This window comes from Bombina bombina, chromosome 4 (assembly GCF_027579735.1).
Source record: "Bombina bombina isolate aBomBom1 chromosome 4, aBomBom1.pri, whole genome shotgun sequence".
NCBI lineage: Eukaryota > Metazoa > Chordata > Amphibia > Anura > Bombinatoridae > Bombina > Bombina bombina.
This window is the reverse complement of record NC_069502.1, coordinates 442642061-442661420: the sequence shown is the minus strand read 5'-3', so window position 1 is coordinate 442661420 and position 19360 is coordinate 442642061. Positions and strand designations below refer to the sequence as shown.

Here is a 19360-nt window from a genome sequence, read left to right as displayed (position 1 = left end):
TGACATGTATATATATATATATTTTTAGTAGACAACCCAAAGTATTGATCTAGGCCCATTTTGATATATTTAATGCCACCATTTCACTGCCAAATGGGATCAAATAAAAAAAATCGTTCACTTTTTTACAAACTTTTTCACAAGTATTAGGTTTCTCACTAAAATTATTTACAAACAGCTTGTGCAATTATGGCACACATGGTTGTAAATACTTCTCTGGGATCCCTTTTGTTCAGAAATAGCAGACATATATGACTTTGGCGTTGTTTTTTTGTAATTAGAAGGCCGCTAAATGCTGCTGTGCACCACACTTGTATTATGCCCAGCAGTGAAGGGGTTAATTAGGAAGCTTGTAGAGAGCTTGTAGGGTTAATTTTAGCTTTAGTTGTAGTGTAGTAGACAACCCAAAGTATTGATCTAGGCCCATTTTGGTATATTTCATGCCACCATTTCACAGCCAAATGCCATCAAATAAAAAAAATGTTCACTTTTTCACAAACTTTAGGTTTCACACTGAAATTATTTACAAACAGCTTGTGCAATCATGGCACAAATGGTTGTAAATGCTTCTCTGGGATCCCCTTTGTTCAGAAATAGCCGACATATATGGCTTTAGCATTGCTTTTTGGTAATTAGCAGGCCGCTAAATGCCGCTGCGCACAACACTTGTATTATGCCCAGCAGTGACGGGGTTAATTAGGTAGCTTGTAGGGAGCTTGAAGGGTTAATTTTAGCTTTAGTGTAGAGATCAGCCTCCCACCTGACACATCCCACCCCGTGATCCCTTCCAAACAGCTCTCCACCCCACAATTGTCCCATCTTAAAGTGATGGTAAACTCATTTACTTTACAATTTCATATTTACACTGCTATAGGTATATATGATCAAACCGCATAATTCTTTTTTCATATTTATATGTAATTTATCCTCAATTTTCCTAATGTTTTGTAACCTGTTTGCTCCGCATCTCCCCGCCTCGCTCTGCCCCTCTTATATGCCCGTAACAACACTATGTCCTTAGTCCTCTCTCCAGCCTTTCCTCACGTCATACTGATTGCTCGTTCCCGATATTCTAATTTTTAACGCATGCACATTCGTTTGCATGACGTTTTCATAAATAAAAACCTAACGCATGCGCAATGTCTATCTACCTGTCAACCGCGATCTGCTAAATAAAACCTAACACCTAACGCATGTGCAATGTCTATCTACCTGTCAACCGCGATCCCCCGCTGCAATCCCTAATAAAATATTTAACCCCTAAACCGCCGCTCCCGGACCCCGCCGCCACCTACATTAACTACCCCCTAATGTGATCCCCCTACACCGTCGCCAACTATATTAAACTACCCCCTAAAGTGAGCCCCTTACACCGCCGCCATCTACCTTACCTACCCCCTAAAGTGAGCTCCTACCCCGCCGCCATCTAATTTAAAATTATTAACCCCTAATTTAATCCCCATACCCCGCCGCCACCTATATTAAATTAATTAACCCCTAATTTAATCCCCCTACCCTGGCGCCAGCTATATTAAATTATTTAACCCCTAAAATACTAAACTATCCCTACCACTAAACCTAAGTCTAACCCTACAAATAGCCCTGAAAAGGGCTTTTTGCGTGGCATTACCCCAAAGTAAACTGCTCTATTGCTAGCCCTTAAAAGGGCTTTTTGCGGGGCATGCCCCAAAGAAAACTGCTCTTTTACCAGCCCTTAAAAGGGCTTTTGGCAGGGCTTTGTCACAAAGTAATCAGCTCTTTTGCCTCTAATCTAAATCCCCCTACACCGCCGCCACCTATAATAAATGTATTAACCCCTAATCTAATCCCCCTACACCGCCGCCACCTATATTAAACACATTAACCCCTAATCTAATCCCCCTACACCGCCGCCAGCTATATTAACTATATTAAACCTAATTATATTAGGGTTAATATAGTTAATATAGTTATTATATTATATATATTAACTATATTAACCCTAATTATATTAGTGTTAATATAGTTAATATCGTTATTATATATATATATATATATATATATATATATATATATATATATATATATATATATATATATATATATATATAAAGTATAATAACCCTATCTAACTCTAACATCCCTAACTAAACTCTTATTAAAATAAATCTAATATTAATATTATTAATTGAAATATTCCTATTTAAATCTAAATACTTACCTATAAAATAAACCCTAAGATAGCTACAATGTAATTAATAATTACATTGTAGCTATTTTAGGGTTTATATTTATTTTACAGGTAACTTGGTATTTATTTTAACTAGGTACAATAGCTATTAAATAGTTAATAACTATTTAATAGCTACCTATTTAAAATAATTACCAATTTACCTGTAAAATAAATCCTAACCTAAGTTACAAATACACCTACACTATCAATGAATTAAATAAACTACAAATATCTAAACTAAAATACAATTAAATAAACTAAATTACAAAAACAAACAAACACTAAATTACAAAAAATAAAAAAAAGATTACAAGATTTTTAAGCTAATTACACCTATTCTAAGTCCCCTAATAAAATAATAAAGCCCCCCAAAATAAAAAAAATTCCCTACCCTATTCTAAATTAAAAAAGTTAGCTCTTTTACCTTACCAGCCCTTAAAAGGGCCTTTTGCGGGGCATGCCCCAAAGAAAACTGCTCTTTTGCCTGAAAAAAAACACACAATACCACCCCCCAACATTACAACCCACCACCCACATACCCCTAATCTAACCCAAACCCCCCTTAAATAAACCTAACACTACCCCCCTGAAGATCTCCCTACCTTGTATTCACCCAGCCAGGCAGAACTCTTCATCCGATCCGGGCGATGTCTTCAATCAAGCTGCAGAGAGTCTTCTTCCATCCGGCGATGTCTTCAAGCAAGCGGCAGAGAGTCTTCTTCCATCCGGCGATGTCTTCAAGCAAAGTGGCATCTTCAATCTTCTTTCTTCGCTCCTCCGCCGCGGAGCATCCATCCGGCACAACGACTTCCCGACGAATGAGGTTCCTTTAAATGACGTCATCCAAGATAGCGTCCCTCGAATTCCGATTGGCTGATAGGATTCTATCAGCCAATCGGAATTAAGGTAGAAAAATCTGCCAAAAAAGGTATTGCAGTGATGCCTCAATATCGAGGCATCACGGCATAACCTTGAAAGCGGCTGGAAGTGATCAGGATCGCTTCCAGCCGCTTGAAATCCCTGAGGACGTGCCAGGAACGTCCTTGGTCGTTAAGGGTATTTTTTTTGTAGGACGTTCCTGGTTCCTCAGTCGAAAGGGGTTAAAGGCACACTGAACCTAAAATTTTTATTTCATGTTTCAGATAGAGCATGCAATTTTAAGCAACTTTCTAATTTATTCCTATTATCAATTTTTCTTCGTTCTCTTGCTATATTTATTTGGAAAAGAAGGAATCTAAGCTATTTTTGGTTCAGCACGCTGGACAGCACTTGTTTATTGGTGGGTGAATTTATCCACCAATCAGAAAGAACAACCCAGGTTGTTCACCAAAAATGGGCCAGCATCTAAACTTACATTCTTGCTTTTTAAATAAAGATACCAAGAAAATGAAGTAAATTAGAAAGTTTCTTAAAATTGCATGCTCTATCTGAATCATGAAAGAAAAAATGTAGTTTCAGTGTCCCTTTAGCTTAGAAATACATACATATACATGTGTATGAATGTGTATTTGTATGTGTGTGTGTATATATATATATATATATATAAATACATGTGTATATATATATATGTGTGTGTGTGTAAAGATGTATTTATATATGTAATTACATATATACACATATAAACACATAAATACATGTGTGCACATATACAGTATAGACATATATATATATATATATATATATATATATATATATGTATATATATATATATATATATATAAAAGTGCATTGGAGCCCTGTGCAGTTAAGCAGATAAACATATAAAAGCATATTTATGCAATATTCATATTTCATAAAGTTATACTGTGTATTTACTGTAAATGTGTCACATTCCAATGTTCTGCACATAGCAGAATATATTCTATGTATTTCTAAATAGATATTCCTATATATATATATATATCTGTATATATCTATACCTATTATAAAAAAATATATATAGAACATGATGAAAGAAAGGGCGTCCAAAGGCGAAGTAAAAACAAAAGCATGGAGATACAATGCACATAAAAACAAATGCATCAGGCTAACATGTTTCGGCCTTCTGCCGTAATCATAGCATAGTTTATTTGGGAATTCATAATGTAACATTGTATAGCCTTTGTAATGCTTTTGTGATATGTTGCGTAGATGTTCTACAGATTTAATAATAATGTTGACAACATTAATAATATCATTATTTTTCTTTTTTGTATGCACCCCCTATTGTATACTCACTCATTTTCTTTTTCTCAGACCATAGATATTATGGTAATTTTTCCCATTAGTATACATGAATCGTATACTCATTTATTATTTGGATATTATCATTTATTTATTTGGATATATTATTTATTTGGATTATTATGTGCCTATATGAGATTTATTGTCCATATTTTCATCTCTTCAAGGTTATTTTCCATATATATACATTTCCCAGGTAACGCTTTACACCTTTGTATAAGTATACGTTTATGGTGTGAGGATTTTTCTTTAGAGCATCTTGGGAAATAGTTTTCCTTTAGTCTACATAATAATATCAATTTATTTCAAACTCATTTGATATACATTACTTTCATCAAATTTTGATTAAACGTTTAACTATGTAATTTTCTGTTTTGGTAATTTGTATGTCCAATATGTTCACAGTCGTTAGTGTTAAGGGTTAAATGCAGCACTGAAGTTAATACTCATTCATTGGTTAGTGGTTAACCTATGAGATAATAGGTATGCCTTTAAAAAGGTGTCTCAAATGTATCTTATTAGCTATGATTACGGCAGAAGGCCGAAACATGTTAGCCTGATGCATTTGTTTTTATGTGCATTGTACCTCCATGCTTTTATTAATGGATCAGGAATAAACATTTGTTTTTACTTTGCCTTTGGACGCCCTTTCTTTCATCATGTTCTCTAAATTATGATTAGGAAGACCTTAGGCGAAGGGAAGCTCGGCATCATTCCGTTTTCAGCATTGTCCCGGTGCAGGTCCATATCCAATTGCGGAGGGTCAGGTGTTTGATACACCCTTCACTTGCAACAGAAAGCTGCTACTAGTGGAAACCTCAGAAGCAGCTGATTGGTTGCAAGGACACACCCCCTCCCCACAGTGGAGCAGGACGCCAACATAAGACACTGCATGAGTGGTGAGTGGGCGCAGCTATATGCAGTGTTGGGTACGGGCTGCTCTTAAAGGTCCCACAGCCACATTTTTCTTAGTGACTGTCAGTAACTGTCAATATTGTTTGGGTATCAAGTATCCCTTTACCAGGGACTGTATTTTATATCCTACGCTTATTAGTGGATTGGACCCACCGTGTATATACTTAAGGGACTGCAACAGGATATGATGTTTGTTCTCCTTTTGGGACAGTATTAAATATTACACATACAGTCTTTGAACCTTTCCTTAACAATAAATATAAAGTGCACAATAAATAGTTTCACCAACACCCACAAAGAAACCGGAACTTCCACAGCGTTCTGCACATAGCAGAATATGTTCTATTTATTTTTGTAAATAGATAATCCTATATATATCTGTATATATCTATACCTATATATAATCATACATATATATATATATATATATATATATATATATATATATATATTATACCAAAATACCATCAGGCATATTCTTCTATGTGAAGAACATTGGAATGTGAAATATTCATATTTTCATGTTGGGTTAGGGCACATGAGAATATGCAATAGGATTTTCATCAGTAGGGTAGGGTGCTCCCTTGACTTCTATGGGGAAATACGTGAACTCATATGCAATATTCTAACTTTGGCTTTTTGCCCTCGTCAAGCTAGCGTGATAAGAAAAACATTTTACTTTGAAATCATAATATGTGCGCAACTCAACAAGCTCAAAAGGTTCTAGAGCAGTTAACGCTTAAGCAGCAGCGTTAACTAGCTCTCCACTTGTAATCTGGCCCTAAGTGTTTAAGAATACATTTTGGAATTAGTGCTCCTATACAGCGAGATTACAAGTTTTGCGCTATACCGGGTGCGTAAATAACGTAAAACTGTTTGCGTTATCGCACTTTCCATAGCGCTGCCATTATAAATTAAGTCAAAACCTTCTTTTGTTGTGCGGTATGATACGTTAAGCTCCATACCGCATAAAAATCAAGTCCTGACTTTGTGTGCTTTGTGTACTTTGTGTGCTTGTGCGTAACGCAACACCATTGATGTCTATGGGGAAAAGAAAGTTATGTTAAAACACCCTAACATAAACGCCTAGTCTAAGCACCCCTAATCTGCAGCTCCCTGACATCGCCGACACTAAATAAAATCTCTAATAAAATAAACCTATTAACCCCTAAACCGCTGGCCCCCCACATTGCTACTAATAAAATAAATCTATTAACCCCGAAACCGCTGGTCCCTCACATTGCAACTACTATAATAAACCTATTAACCCCTAAACCGCCGGCCCCCCACATTCCTACTAATAAAATAAACCTATTAACCCCTAAACCGCCGGCCCTCACATCGCTGCTAATAAAATAAACCTATTAACCCCTAAACCGCTGGCCCCTCACATTGCAACTACTATAATAAACCTATTAACCCCTAAACCACCGGTCCCCCACATCACAACTACTATAATAAACCTATTAACCCCTAAACCGCCGGCCCCCCACATTCCTACTAATAAAATAAACCTATTAACCCCTAAACCGCCACCCCCACATCGCTACTAATAAAATAAACATATTAACCCCTAAACCACAGGCTCCCACATCGCAACACACTAAATTAAACTATTAACCCCTAAACCTAATACCCCCCTAATTTTAAATTACAATGTAACTAATTTTAAATAAATAAAAACTTACCTGTGAAATAAAAAAAAAAACTAAGTTTAAACTATAAAGTAACCTAACATTACTTTCTTTCATGTAATTAGCAAGAGTCCATGAGCTAGTGACGTATGGGATATACATTCCTACCAGGAGGGGCAAAGTTTCCCAAACCTCAAAATGCCTACAAATACACCCCTCACCACACCCACAAATCAGTTTTAAAAACTTTGCCTCCTATGGAGGTGGTGAAGTAAGTTTGTGCTAGATTCTACGTTGATATGCGCTCCGCAGCAGGTTGGAGCCCGGTTTTCCTCTCAGCGTGCAGTGAATGTCAGAGGGATGTGAGGAGAGTATTGCCTATTTGAATTCAATGATCTCCTTCTACGGGGTCTATTTCATAGGTTCTCTGTTATCGGTCGTAGAGATTCATCTCTTACCTCCCTTTTCAGATTGACGATATACTCTTATATATATACCATTACCTCTGCTGATTTTCGTTTCAGTACTGGTTTGGCTTTCTACAACATATAGATGAGTGTCCTGGGGTAAGTAAGTCTTATTTTCTGTGACACTCTAAGCTATGGTTGGGCACTTTTTTATAAAGTTCTAAATATATGTATTCAAACATTTATTTGCCTTGACTCAGGATGTTCAACATTCCTTATTTTCAGACAGTCAGTTTCATATTTGGGATAATGCATTTGAATAAATCAATTTTTTTCTTACCTTAAACTTTGACTTTTCCCTGTGGGCTGTTAGGCTCGCGGGGGCTGAAAATGCTTCATTTTATTGCGTCATTCTTGGCGCGGACTTTTTTGGCGCAAATTTTTTTTCTGTTTCCGGCATCATACGTGTCGCCGGAAGTTGCGTCATTTTTGACGTTCTTTTGCGCCAAAAATGTCGGCGTTCCGGATGTGGCGTCATTTTTGGCGCCAAAAGCATTTAGGCGCCAAATAATGTGGGCGTCTTATTTGGCGCTAAAAAAATATGGGCGTCACTTTTGTCTCCACATTATTTAAGTCTCATTTTTTATTGCTTCTGGTTGCTAGAGGCTTGTTCACTGGCATTTTTTCCCATTCCTGAAACTGTCATTTAAGGAATTTGATCAATTTTGCTTTATATGTTGTTTTTTCTATTACATATTGCAAGATGTCCCATGTTGAAACTGAGTCAGAAGATACTTCTGGAAAATCGCTGCCTGGTGCTGGAGCTACCAAAGCTAAGTGTATCTGCTGTAAACTTTTGGTATCTGTTCCTCTAGCTGTTGTTTGTACTGTTTGTCATGACAAACTTGTTAATGCAGATAATATTTCCTTTAGTAAAGTTACATTACCTGTTGCTGTTCCATCAACATCTAATACTCAGAGTGTTCCTGATAACATAAGAGATTTTGTTTCTAAATCCATTAAGAAGGCTATGTCTGTTATTCCTCCTTCTAGTAAACGTAAAAAGTCTTTTAAAACTTCTCATTTTTCAGATGAATTTTTAAATGAACATCATCATTCTGATTCTGATAATGGTTCTTCTGGTTCAGAGGATTTTGTCTCAGAGGTTGATGCTGATAAATCTTCATATTTATTTAAAATGGAATTTATTCGTTCTTTACTTAAAGAAGTCCTAATTGCATTAGAAATTGAGGATTCTGGTCCTCTTGATACTAAATCTAAACGTTTAGATAAGGTTTTTAAATCTCCTGTAGTTATTCCAGAAGTTTTTCCTGTTCCTGGTGCTATTTCTGAAGTAATTTCCAGGGAATGGAATAATTTGGGTAATTAATTTACTCCTTCTAAACGTTTTAAGCAATTATATCCTGTGCCATCTGACAGATTAGAATTTTGGGACAAAATCCCTAAGGTTGATGGGGCTGTCTCTACTCTTGCTAAGCGTACTACCATTCCTATGGCAGATGGTACTTCCTTTAAGGATTCTTTAGATAGGAAAATTGAATCCTTTCTAAGAAAAGCTTACTTGTGTTCAGGTAATCTTCTTAGACCTGCTATATCTTTGGCGGATGTTGCTGCAGCTTCAACTTTTTGGTTGGAAGCTTTAGCGCAACAAGTAACAGATCATAATTCTCATAGCATTATTATTCTTCTTCAACATGCTAATAATTTTATTTGTGATGCCATCTTTGATATCATTAGAGTTGATGTCAGGTATATGTCTCTAGCTATTTTAGCTAGAAGAGCTTTATGGCTTAAAACTTGGAATGCTGATATGTCTTCTAAGTCTACTCTGCTTTCCCTTTCTTTCCAGGGTAATAAATTATTTGGTTCTCAGTTGGATTCTATTATCTCAACTGTTACTGGAGGGAAAGGAAATTTTTTACCACAGGATAAAAAATCTAAAGGTAAATTTAGGTCTAATAATCGTTTTCGTTCCTTTCGTCACAACAAGGAACAAAAGCCTGATCCTTCATCCTCAGGAGCGGTATCAGTTTGGAAACCATCTCCAGTCTGGAATAAATCCAAGCCTTTTAGAAAATCAAAGCCAGCTCCTAAGTCCACATGAAGGTGCGGCCCTCATTCCAGCTCAGCTGGTAGGGGGCAGATTATGTTTTTTCAAAGAAATTTGGATCAATTCCGTTCACAATCTTTGGATTCAGAATATTGTTTCAGAAGGGTACAGAATTGGCTTCAAGATAAGGCCTCCTGCAAAGAGATTTTTTCTTTCCCGTGTCCCAGTAAATCCAGCGAAGGCTCAAGCATTTCTGAAATGTGTTTCAGATCTAGAGTTTGCTGGAGTAATTATGCCAGTTCCAGTTTTGGAACAGGGGCTGGGGTTTTATTCAAATCTCTTCATTGTACCAAAGAAGGAGAATTCCTTCAGACCAATTCTGGATCTAAAAATATTGAATCGTTATGTAAGGATACCAACATTCAAAATGGTAACTGTAAGGACTATCCTGCCTTTTGTTCAGCAAGGGCATTATATGTCTACAATAGATTTACAGGATGCATATCTGCATATTCTGATTCATCCAGATCACTATCAGTTTCTGAGATTCTCGTTCCTAGACAAGCATTACCAGTTTGTGGCTCTGCCGTTTGGCCTAGCAACAGCTCCAAGAATTTTTACAAAAGTTCTCGGTGCCCTTCTGTCTGTAATCAGAGAACAGGGTATTGTGGTATTTCCTTATTTGGATGATATCTTGGTACTTGCTCAGTCTTCACATTTAGCAGAATCTCATACGAATCGACTTGTGTTGTTTCTTCAAGATCATGGTTGGAGGATCAATTTACTAAAAAGTTCATTGATTCCTCAGACAAGGGTAACCTTTTTGGGTTTCAAGATAGATTCAGTGTCCATGACTCTATCTTTGACAGACAAGAGACGTCTAAAATTGATATCAGCTTGTCAAAACCTTCAGTCACAATCATTCCCTTCGGTAGCCTTATGCATGGAAATTCTAGGTCTTATGACTGCTGCATCGGACGCGATCCCCTTTGCTCGTTTTCACATGCGACCTCTTCAGCTCTGTATGCTGAACCAGTGGTGCAGGGATTACACAAAGATATCTCAATTAATATCTTTAAAACCGATTGTACGACACTCTCTGACGTGGTGGACAGATCACCATCGTTTAGTTCAGGGGGCTTCTTTTGTTCTTACGACCTGGACTGTAATCTCAACAGATGCAAGTCTTACAGGTTGGGGAGCTGTGTGGGGGTCTCTGATGGCACAAGGGGTTTGGGAATCTCAGGAGGTGAGATTACCGATCAATATTTTGGAACTCCATGCAATTTTCAGAGCTCTTCAGTCTTGGCCTCTTCTAAAGAGAGAATCGTTCATTTGTTTTCAGACAGACAATATCACAACTGTGGCATACATCAATCATCAAGGAGGGACTCACAGCCCTCTGGCTATGAAAGAAGTATCTCGAATTCTGGTTTGGGCGGAATCCAGCTCCTGTCTAGTTTCTGCGGTTCATATCCCAGGTATAGACAATTGGGAAGCGGATTATATCAGTCGCCAAACGTTGCATCCGGGCGAATGGTCTCTTCACCCAGAGGTATTTCTTCAGATTGTCCAAATGTGGGGACTTCCAGAAATAGATCTGATGGCCTCTCATCTAAACAAGAAACTTCCCAGGTATCTGTCCGGATCCAGGGATCCTCAAGCGGAAGCAGTGGATGCATTGTCACTTCCTTGGAAGTATCATCCTGCTTATATCTTTCCGCCTCTAGTTCTTCTTCCAAGAGTGATCTCCAAGATTCTGAAGGAATGCTCGTTTGTTCTGCTGGTAGCTCCAGCATGGCCTCACAGGTTTTGGTATGCGGATCTTGTCCGGATGGCCTCTTGCCAACCGTGGACTCTTCCGTTAAGACCAGACCTTCTGTCGCAAGGTCCTTTTTTCCATCAGGATCTCAAATCCTTAAATTTAAAGGTATGGAGATTGAACGCTTGATTCTTAGTCAAAGAGGTTTCTCTGACTCTGTGATTAATACTATGTTACAGGCTCGTAAATCTGTATCAAGGGAGATATATTATAGAGTCTGGAAGACTTATATTTCTTGGTGTCTTTCTCATCATTTTTCCTGGCATTCTTTTAGAATTCCGAGAATTTTACAGTTTCTTCAGGATGGTTTGGAGAAAGGTTTGTCTGCAAGTTCCTTGAAAGGACAAATCTCTGCTCTTTCTGTTCTTTTTCACAGAAAAATTGCTAATCTTCCTGATATTCATTGTTTTGTACAAGCTTTGGTTCGTATAAAACCTGTGATTAAGTCAATTTCTCCTCCTTGGAGTTTGAATTTGGTTCTGGGGGCTCTTCAAGCTCCTCCGTTTGAACCTATGCATTCGTTGGACATTAAATTACTTTCTTGGAAAGTTTTGTTCCTTTTGGCCATCTCTTCTGCCAGAAGAGTTTCTGAATTATCTGCTCTTTCTTGTGAGTCTCCTTTTCTGATTTTTCATCAGGATAAGGCGGTGTTGCGAACTTCTTTTGAATTTTTACCTAAGGTTGTGAATTCCAACAACATTAGTAGAGAAATTGTGGTTCCTTCATTATGTCCTAATCCTAAGAATTCTAAGGAGAAATCATTGCATTCTTTGGATGTAGTTAGAGCTTTGAAATATTATGTTGAAGCTACTAAGAATTTCCGAAAGACTTCTAGTCTATTTGTTATCTTTTCCAGTTCTAGGAAAGGTCAGAAGGCCTCTGCCATTTCTTTGGCATCTTGGTTGAAATCTTTAATTCATCATGCTTATGTCGAGTCGGGTAAAACTCCGCCTCAAAGAATTACAGCTCATTCTACTAGGTCAGTTTCTACTTCCTGGGCGTTTAGGAATGAAGCTTCGGTTGATCAGATTTGCAAAGCAGCAACTTGGTCTTCTTTGCATACTTTTACTAAATTCTACCATTTTGATGTGTTTTCTTCTTCTGAAGCTGTTTTTGGTAGAAAAGTACTTCAGGCAGCTGTTTCAGTTTGAATCTTCTGCTTATATTTTCAGTTTTTTTCATTATAAAATTTAAACTTTATTTTGGGTGTGGATTATTTTTCAGCGGAATTGGCTGTCTTTATTTTATCCCTCCCTCTCTAGTGACTCTTGCGTGGAAAGATCCACATCTTGGGTAGTCATTATCCCATACGTCACTAGCTCATGGACTCTTGCTAATTACATGAAAGAAAACATAATTTATGTAAGAACTTACCTGATAAATTCATTTCTTTCATATTAGCAAGAGTCCATGAGGCCCACCCTTTTTGTGGTGGTTATGATTTTTTTGTATAAAGCACAATTATTCCAATTCCTTATTTTTTATGCTTTCGCACTTTTTTCTTATCACCCCACTTCTTGGCTATTCGTTAAACTGATTTGTGGGTGTGGTGAGGGGTGTATTTGTAGGCATTTTGAGGTTTGGGAAACTTTGCCCCTCCTGGTAGGAATGTATATCCCATACGTCACTAGCTCATGGACTCTTGCTAATATGAAAGAAATGAATTTATCAGGTAAGTTCTTACATAAATTATGTTATTTTAAAACACTACGAAAAAAAAGAGAAAATTACAAAAAAGAAAAACTCTAAAATTATGAAAAAAAGATTACAAAAATAATAAACGAAATTATCCAAAATAATAAAAATAACACCTAATCTACTACCCCTAAAAAAAACAAACAGCAAATTAAAAACACCCTCTAGGATTTTTTTAATTTGTAATTTAGTTTTTTTTTATTTTTAGTTAATTTTATTGTTTTAAAATAGTAATGTTAGGTTACTTAATAGTTTAAACTTAGTTTTTTTTTTTTTATTTCACAGGTAAGTTTTTATTTATTTAAAGATAGTTATATTGTAAATTTAATTTTAAATTAGGGGGTGTTAGGTTTAGGGGTTAATAGTTTAATTTAGTGTGTTGCAATGTGGGGGGGGGGGCATGGTTTAGGGGTTAATAGGTTTAGTAGTTGCAATGTGGGGGGGCTGGTGGTTTAGGGGTTAATAGGTTTAGTAGTTGCAATGTGGGGGGCCGGCGGTTTAGGGGTTAATAGGTTTATTTTCGTAGTTGCGATGTGGGGGGTGACAGTTTAGGGGTTAATAGGTTTATTATAGTAGTAGCAATGTGGGGGGCCGGCGGTTTAGGGGTTAATAGGTTTATTTTCGTAGTTGCGATGTGGGGGGTGACAGTTTAGGGGTTAATAGGTTTATTATAGTAGTAGCGATGTGGGGGGCCGGCGGTTTAGGGGTTAATAAGTTTATTATAGTGGTAGCGATGTGGGGGCCGGTGGTTTAGGGGTTAATATGTTTATTTAGTGTTGGCTATGTGGGTGGGCGTCGGATTAGGGGTTAATAAGTTTAATAAAGTATTTGCGATGCGGGAGGGTGGTTTAGGGTTTAATAGGTAGTTTATGGGTGTTAGTGTACTTTGTAACATTTTAGTTATGAGTTTTGTAAAACATTTTTGTTTAACAAAATCCATAACTACTGGTCTCAAATCGCAGAATGTATTAGGGCGGTATAGGCTATAACGCTAGCATTTTAGCCGGACCACACAACCTTTAATACAGTGTTATGGAAATCTCCCACTCAAAAGTCATTTTTTGAGTGCGGAATGGATTGTTGCATTACAGGCTAAAATGCTTGCGTTATAGCTATACTGCTGTGACTTGTAATACGGGAGACCTGCCATTTCACGCACAATGTCCAATTTCTCCAACATTGGTGTGTCCGGTCCACGGCGTCATCCATAACTTGTGGGAATATTCTCTTCCCCAACAGGAAATGGCAAAGAGCACAGCAAAAGCTGTCCATATAGCCCCTCCCAGGCTCCGCCCCCCCAGTCATTCTCTTTGCCGCTCTGAACAAGTAGCATCTCCACGGAGATGGTGAAGAGTATGTGGTGTTTAGTTGTAGTTTTTTATTCTTCTATCAAGAGTTTGTTATTTTAAAATAGTGCTGGTATGTACTATTTACTCTGAAACAGAAAGAGATGAAGAGTTCTGTTTAAAAGAGGAGTATGATTTTAGCAGCAGTAACTAAAATCAATTGCTGTTCCCACGCAGGACTGTTGAGCTGAGAGAACTTCAGTTGGGGGGAACAGTTTGCAGACTTTTCTGCTCAAGGTATGACTAGCCATTTTTCTAACAAGACTGTGTAATGCTGGAAGGCTGTCATTTTTCCCTCATGGGGATCGGTAAGCCATTTTCTTAGACTTAGAAAGAATAAATTTGGTAAAGATTGGATAATTCCTTCATAGTTTTTCACATATTCAGTAATAAAGTGTGCCCTGTTTAACATTTAAAGAGACAGTAACGGTTTTGTTTTAAAACGGTTTTTGTGCTTTATTAACCAGTTTAAGCCTGTTTAACATGTCTGTACCTTCAGATAGATCATGTTCTGTATGTATGGAAGCCAATGTGGTTCCCCCTTCAAATATATGTGATAATTGTGCCATAGCGTCCAAACATAGTAAGGACAGTACTGTCACAAATAGTAAGGTTGCCCAGGATGATTCCTCAGATGAAGGAAGTAGAGATAGTTCTACATCATCTCCTTCTGTGTCTATACCAGTTATGCCCGCGCAGGCGACCCCTAGTACTTCTAGCGCGCCAATGCTTGTTACTATGCAACAATTGACTGCAGTAATGGATAACTCCATAGCTAATATTTTATCCAAAATGCCAGCATTTCAGAGAAAGCGCGATTGCTCTGTTTTAAACACTGTAGAGCAGGAGGGCGCTGATGATAATTTTTCTGTCATACCCTCACACCAGTCTGAAGTGGCAGTGAGGGAGGGTTTGTCAGATGGAGAAATTTCTGATACAGGAAGAATTTCTCAGCAGGCAGAACCTGATGTTGTGACATTTAAATTTAAATTAGAGCATCTCCGCGCATTACTTAAGGAGGTGCTATCTACTCTGGATGATTGTGACAATCTGGTCATCCCAGAAAAATTGTGCAAGATGGACAAGTTCCTAGAGGTCCCGGTGCACCCTGATGCCTTTCCGATACTTAAACGGGTGGCGGACATAGTGAATAAGGAGTGGGAGAAGCCAGGCATACCTTTTGTCCCTCCTCCTATATTTAAGAAATTGTTCCCTATGGTCGACCCCAGGAAGGACTTATGGCAAACAGTCCCTAAGGTCGAGGGGGCGGTTTCTACACTAGCCAAGCGCACGACCATTCCCATTGAGGACAATTGTGCTTTCAAAGATCCTATGGATAAAAAATTGGAGGGTTTGCTTAAAAAGATTTTTGTACAGCAAGGTTACCTCCTTCAACCTATTTCGTGCATTATTCCTGTCACTACAGCGGCGTGGTTCTGGTTCGAGGAACTGGAAAAGTCGCTCAGTAGGGAGACTCCGTATGAGGAAGTCATGGACAGAATTCACGCACTTAAGTTAGCTAATTCCTTTATTTTAGACGCCGCTTTGCAGTTAGCGAGGTTAGCGGCGAAAAATTCAGGGTTTGCAATTGTGGCGCGCAGAGCGCTCTGGCTAAAGTCTTGGTCGGCGGATGTATCTTCCAAGACAAAATTGCTTAATATCCCTTTCAAAGGTAAGACCCTTTTTGGGCCAGAATTGAAAGAGATTATTTCAGACATCACTGGGGGAAAGGGCCATGCCCTCCCACAAGATAGACCTTTCAAGGCTAAGAATAAGTCCAATTTTCGTTCCTTTCGCAATTTCAGGAACGGACCGGCTTCCAACTCTGCAGCCTCTAGACAAGAGGGTAACGCTTCCCAGACTAAACCAGCTAGGAAACCAATGCAAGGCTGGAACAAGGGTAAACAGGCCAAGAAGCCTGCTGCTGCTACCAAAACAGCATGAAGGGGTAGCCCCCGATCCGGGACTGGATCTAGTAGGGGGCAGACTCTCTCTCTTTGCTCAGGCTTGGGCAAGAGGTGTTCAGGATCCCTGGGCACTAGAAATAGTCTCTCAGGGTTATCTTCTAGAATTCAATGAACTACCCCCAAGGGGAAGGTTCCACATGTCTCACTTATCTTCAAACCAAATAAAGAGACAGGCATTCTTACATTGTGTAGAAGATCTGTTAAAGATGGGAGTGATACACCCAGTTCCAACTGTGGAACAAGGTCAGGGGTTTTACTCAAATCTGTTTGTAGTTCCCAAAAAAGAGGGAACTTTCAGACCAATTCTGGATTTAAAAATTCTAAACAAATTTCTCAGAGTTCCATCGTTCAAAATGGAAACCATTCGAACAATTTTACCTACAATCCAGGAGGGTCAATTTATGACTACCGTGGATTTAAAGGATGCGTATCTACATATTCCTATCCACAAAGATCATCATCAGTTCCTAAGGTTCGCCTTTCTGAACAAACATTATCAGTTTGTGGCTCTCCCATTCGGGCTAGCCACTGCTCCAAGAATTTTCACAAAGGTGCTCGGGTCCCTTCTAGCGGTTCTAAGACCAAGGGGTATTGCAGTGGCACCTTATCTGGACGACATTCTAATCCAAGCGTTGTCTCTTTCCAAAGCAAAGGCTCATACAGACATTGTTCTAGCCTTTCTCAGATCTCACGGGTGGAAGGTGAACGTAGAAAAGAGTTCCCTGTCTCCGTCGACAAGAGTTCCCTTTTTGGGAACAATAATAGATTCTTTAGAAATGAAGATCTTCCTGACAGAAGTCAGAAAGTCAAAGCTTCTAAACGCTTGTCAAGTTCTTCACTCTATTCTGCAGCCTTCCATAGCTCAGTGCATGGAAGTAGTAGGGTTGATGGTTGCAGCAATGGACATAGTTCCTTTTGCTCGAATTCATCTAAGACCATTACAACTGTGCATGCTCAAGCAGTGGAATGGGGACTATACAGACTTGTCTCCAAAGATTCAAGTAGGCCAGATCACCTGTCTCAGGGAATGAGTTTCCGCAGACCAGAGTGGGTCATTGTCACGACCGACGCCAGTCTATTAGGCTGGGGCGCGGTCTGGGATTCCCTGATAGCTCAGGGTTTATGGTCTCAGGAAGAGTCTCTTCTCCCGATCAACATCCTGGAACTGAGAGCGATATTCAATGCTCTCCGGGCTTGGCCTCAACTAGCGAAGGCCGGATTCATAAGATTCCAGTCAGACAACATGACGACTGTAGCTTACATCAACCATCAGGGGGGAACAAGGAGTTCCTTGACGATGAGAGAGGTATCCAAAATCATCAAATGGGCGGAGGATCACTCCTGCCACCTATCTGCAATCCACATCCCAGGAGTAGACAACTGGGAGGCGGATTATCTGAGTCGTCAGACTTTCCATCCGGGGGAGTGGGAACTCCACCCGGAGGTGTTTGCCCAGTTGACTCAATTATGGGGCATTCCAGACATGGATCTGATGGCGTCTCGTCAGAACTTCAAGGTTCCTTGCTACGGGTCCAGATCCAGGGATCCCAAGGCAACTCTAGTGGATGCATTAGTGGCGCCTTGGTCGTTAAACCTAGCTTATGCGTTTCCACCGTTCCCTCTCCTTCCCAGGCTTGTAGCCAGGATCAAACAGGAGAAGGCCTCGGTGATTCTGATAGCTCCTGCGTGGCTGCGCAGGACTTGGTATGCAGACCTGGTGAATATGTCATCGGCTCCACCATGGAAGCTACCTTTGAGACAGGATCTCCTAGTACAAGGTCCATTCGAACATCCAAATCTAGTTTCTCTGCAGCTGACTGCTTGGAAATTGAACATTTGATTTTATCCAAGCGTGGGTTTTCAGATTCAGTGATAGATACTCTGGTCCAAGCCAGAAAACCTGTGACTAGAAAGATTTACCATAAAATATGGAAAAGATATATCTGTTGGTGTGAATCCAAGGGATTCTCCTGGAGTAAGATTAAAATTCCTAAGATCCTCTCCTTTCTCCAAGAAGGTTTGGATAAGGGATTGTCAGCGAGTTCTCTAAAAGGACAGATTTCTGCTTTATCTGTCTTGTTACACAAACGACTGGCAGCTGTGCCAGATGTACAAGCTTTTGTACAGGCTTTGGTCAGAATCAAGCCTGTTTACAGACCCTTGACTCCTCCCTGGAGTCTAAATTTAGTTCTTTCAGTTCTTCAAGGGGTTCCGTGTGAACCCTTACATTCCATAGATATCAAGTTACTATCTTGGAAAGTTCTGTTTTTGGTTGCTATTTCTTCTGCTAGAAGAGTTTCTGAATGATCTGCTTTGCAGTGTGATCCACCCTATCTGGTGTTCCATTCAGATAAGGTTGTTTTGCGTACCAAGCCTGGTTTTCTTCCAAAAGTTGTTTCAACAAGAATATTAACCAGGAAATAGTTGTTCCTTCTTTGTGTCCGAATCCAGTTTCAAAGAAGGAACGTTTGTTACACAATTTAGATGTAGTCCGTGCTTTAAAGTTCTATTTAGAAGCAACAAAGGATTTCAGACAAACTTCTTCTTTGTTTGTTGTTTATTCTGGTAAGAGGAGAGGACAAAAGGCTACTGCTACCTCTCTTTCTTTCTGGCTGAAAAGCATCATCCGATTGGCTTATGAGACTGCCGGACGGCAGCCTCCTGAACGAATCACAGCTCACTCTACTAGGGCTGTGGCTTCCACATGGGCCTTCAAGAACGAGGCTTCTGTTGATCAGATATGTAAGGCAGCGACTTGGTCTTCTCTGCACACTTTTGCCAAATTCTACAAATTTGATACTTATGCTTCTTCGGAGGCTATTTTTGGGAGAAAGGTTTTGCAAGCCGTGGTGCCTTCTGTTTAGGTAACCTGATTTGCTCCCTCCCTTCATCCGTGTCCTAAAGCTTTGGTATTGGTTCCCACAAGTTATGGATGACGCCGTGGATCGGACACACCAATGTTGGAGAAAACAGAATTTATGCTTACCTGATAAATTACTTTCTCCAACGGTGTGTCCGGTCCACGGCCCGCCCTGGTTTTTTAATCAGGTTTGAAAAATTTCTTTCTC

The 19360-nt window shown here is 39.1% G+C and overlaps 1 protein-coding gene across 3 annotated transcripts in view; it reads left to right on the top strand.

The window, feature by feature from the left end:
* Positions 1-19360, top strand: part of LOC128656401 (mucin-3A-like) — a 116533-nt gene that overhangs the window by 42188 nt on the left and 54985 nt on the right. The gene's annotated exons all lie outside the window — the stretch shown is intronic.